A 3,793-nucleotide genomic window follows, 5' to 3' on the forward strand; every position below is an offset into this window, starting at 1 on the left:
GGCTCCGCGCCGGGCGATTTGTGAATGGAGCCGCCGGCCGAATGGAGCCCATGTGGGCCGGGGCGGGTGCCGCCGCTTCCCTCAGCCCGGCCCCGCCCCTCTCTTAAAGCGGCAGCGGGCTGGAAACCGGCCCGCCGGCGTCTCCCCGGGGGGGCTGGGCGTGCAACTGGGGTATGCGTGTCATCGCGGGGGGGCGGGCACGGTTGTGCCTTTAGAGCAACACGGCTGCAACCAAAACCCGGGTAATCGGGGTGCATGTAACCCGGGTGCACATGTGAGCAGGGGGAGCCAGGTCCTGGGAGCATCCCCGCAGGCTTGGTGCCTCGCCCTGGGCACAGCCTCAGCCCAGGACGTGGGGGCCGAGCGCGGCCCCTGCACGACCCGGGGCTGCGCGGTGCTGAGCCTGTCCGGGGAAACGCTCCGCTTCAGCAAAGCCGGGGCGCGGGGCTCCGGCCCGGCCGACCCAGCCCTGCCTGGGCTTGTGTAAGCAGAGCCCGGCCCGCCGGAGGAGCCCAGCACTGCCTCCCTCTGCCCAAGGGGCTTTGCTGGAGCGGCCCGGAGCGCCGGGCGCCTGCCGGCGACTCGGCGCACAGGTCGGGTCACGCCAGCCTGCTGGGTGGAGGGCAGGGAGAAGACTTGTAAAGCGAGAAGAGGTAAGGGCTCTTCTCCCAGGTGTCCCTGCAGCTGCCTGCAGACCATGTCCAGAAGCATTTCTCTTTCTGAGGGGCCATTAAGGCCTGCTCCACCCTGTCCGAACCCCTCTCCACCCCTCTTTTCCTCTTAGGTGAGAAAAGTTGCAGCAAGGGAGGTTTCGGTTGGATAGTAGGACAGACTTTTTCACTAGGAGGGTGGTGAGGCACTGGATTAGGCTACCTGGAGAGATTGTGAACTCTCCGTCCTTGGAGGTTTTGAAGACGTGGGTAGACAAAGCCTTGGCCTGGTTGATCTACCTGAGGTTGGTCCTGCTTTGAGCAGGGGGTTGGACTAGGTGTGACCTCCTGAGGTCCCTTCCTTCCAGTCCTCGTTGTCCATGATTCTGAGGTGGGTGTTTGGCCTTGTGTCACTTGTGCCATTGCTCCTGGCACCAAGAGATGATCTCCCATCTATGCAAATCTGCCTCCCCCTCCATCTCCTTTGTCTTCCTCCCACCTCAAGTTTTTCCCTTCTTTCTTCCCCCTAACACACCTCTTCCAACAGAGTGGCAGCCATTGCTACCCCTTCGGATGTCTTGCAGAAGCAAAACCACAACTTTTGCGTGATAGTTGGTGTTTTCCTTAATACTCCCACAATCCTGTTTTTATGTAAGAAATTCAGCTTTCCTTTCCAAATGAAAGTGTACAGCAGTCTGGGATGCAAAGAAAAGCTTGGAAATCAGAAAGCCATAACCAAGGGGAAAAAACCCACTGTACTTACGATTCCAGAGAGGTATTTAGCTGATGTAGGCAGAGGGCAGGACAGGGTGGCTGGCACCTTATACACTAACTAATTCAGAGAGGCAAAGTTTGATGGTTTTGGCAGAGCAGCTGATGGCTGTAGCTTATGAACCAGATAGTCTACAAAGTGCTGCCCTGCCCTGCCAGTCTAACACTGCTCATCACCCATCTGTAGGCCTACCTTGTAATATTTTAGGAAGAAGGAAGGGGAAGGAAGAATGATTCTTGATTGTTTTAGTGTTTGGTGCTGGTCAGCCTGTTATTGGCATTATTAGCAACATTGTTAATAGAAAAAAAGTAAAAAATGCTAGTTCATTTGGGGTTTCCAAGGCATCGTAGCAATGGAATAGGATATGAGTCCTCCCCCACCACTTTCATACCACCTCCTTGCCAATGCAAGATAGTTCCTGACAGTGTATTTTCTCTTGCCTTGACCAAAGTCACGATGAGAGAGTGGGCCACATGTTGTGATGAGCCCATCAGCCTTACACTAGAGTCTGTGTACCCACAGTGACATCAGGGCTAGCAAGTCATCATGGTGTTAGCTGAACTAACAAGCACTGTCAAAATTGAAGTACAAGGAGGGGGGACAGTAGACAAAGCGCCACTTGTTCCAGTCTGAAGTCACTTTTAACTCCTTTGATGTTTCCCAAATGCGGAGCTGGCTTCTGTTTACACCCAGGATAAATCGGACGCAACTCCATTCAAGCCAGTTGGTGAAATCTCGCTCCTACAAAAGACAGTGGGTAATCAGGACCAGGATTTTTGCCAGTATCATTGTATTGCTATTAATGAGCTCAGAATCAGGTCACCAGTCTCAGAACCATTTTAATAGAAGAGTGGCCATTCAAACAAAGGATTCTCCTTATCTGTTTGCACTATTGTAGTACCTTTGGGAGCCCTAATCATGAATCAGGACCACATCTTGCTAGGCACTGCATAAAAGTGCCAGCAGCCCTGCAGCTGTAAGGAAGGAGGATTAGATGCTGAGGTTAGCACTGACCTATTCTGCTACCAGCCTCCTTAACTCCCGCAGTGAAATGAATATCAGTCAACTGCCTAGAATATTCTGATCAATGCAAATAACAAGCACAGTAATTGGCAAAGGCCAACAAAGGTCTGCACAGATTAGCACATTTCATCTTCATTTGATGTGGTCCAGATTAATTTTCTTAGCTCCCAAAGTTTTAGTTGACCTTGCAATAATAATCATTTATTTATTGCTGCAATAATTCCCAGAGCCTCGACTGGATCAGGATCGCTTACAACAGGGGAGTTGCAAACACATTGTTTTGGCATTTATGGTCTAAACCTTGATTCTGCAATTTGCTCCATGCAGGTAGGTTGCTAAACCACACTTAAGGCAACAAGTGAAAAGACCAAGTGACTTAATGCAAGACCAGACAGGTTGGTAAAACAGACAAGGTGGGAGTAAGAAATACAGGATGTTCCATCACGGATTAGTTGCCGGTATAATACATAGTTAATCTTCAGTTGCAATAATTGCAGCTGGCTACTTGCTTAGCTTAGCTATAGTATTGCAAGCCGGGTAAGGGAACCATTTAGCTTCATTGTACCTTCCACAAGTGCTTTTGTATTAGAGCTGATTGAAATGTTCCAAATGAAAATTGTTTAATTGAAAAATGACATGTTCTCCAGCAATGAAAATGTTCATCACAAAACTTTAATCTTTTAAAACATATTTTCTTTCCTAGTCCTCATGATGAAACCTGAAAATGTTTTCAGTGGCTTAATTTCCATGTTCTAGGTTTTCCTTCCTTCATTTTCAGTAATGATATAATGGGGGAAAGTGGGAAAACAAGCCAAAAGCCTGGATGTTTTTATTCCCAAAGTTTTCAATGTTTCTTTTTGCCTAAAAAAAATATTACATAACCATTTTTTCTTTTTTAAACTACTAATTGAAAATTATTTCCAAATACCTGAAAACCTCTATGCAAACTTCTCTTATTTTTCTGCTTCCTCTTCTCTCTTTGGTCTTGATTCTGCAGTGACTTAGGTGTGTGCTTTACCCACATGTTGCAAGTAATCACTAGGGCTGTGCGAAGCTTCAGGTGGTGATTCGATTTGAAGGTGATTTGGCCTGATTCTGTGGCCGAATCTCTGAATCTGAATTGAATCAGGGGACCAATTCAAAGGCCCGAATCGATTCAGAGCTCTCTGAATCTTCGGAAGAGATCCAGAGAGCTTTGATGACTCGGGCAGTCCCCGGGGCTGCAGCCGACTCGTAGCTGGTAAGTACTAGGGGCAGGGGAGGGGACCATGGGGGGACCCCTGCCAGCCCCCATCCCCTGCCTGATCCCCCAGGCCCCCCCCAACCACCGCCCGCTTACCCAGCCCCC

Source organism: Gavialis gangeticus, unplaced genomic scaffold (assembly GCF_001723915.1).
Source record: "Gavialis gangeticus isolate Ggan-Ray unplaced genomic scaffold, GavGan_comp1, whole genome shotgun sequence".
In the NCBI taxonomy this organism is placed as follows: Eukaryota; Metazoa; Chordata; order Crocodylia; family Gavialidae; genus Gavialis; species Gavialis gangeticus.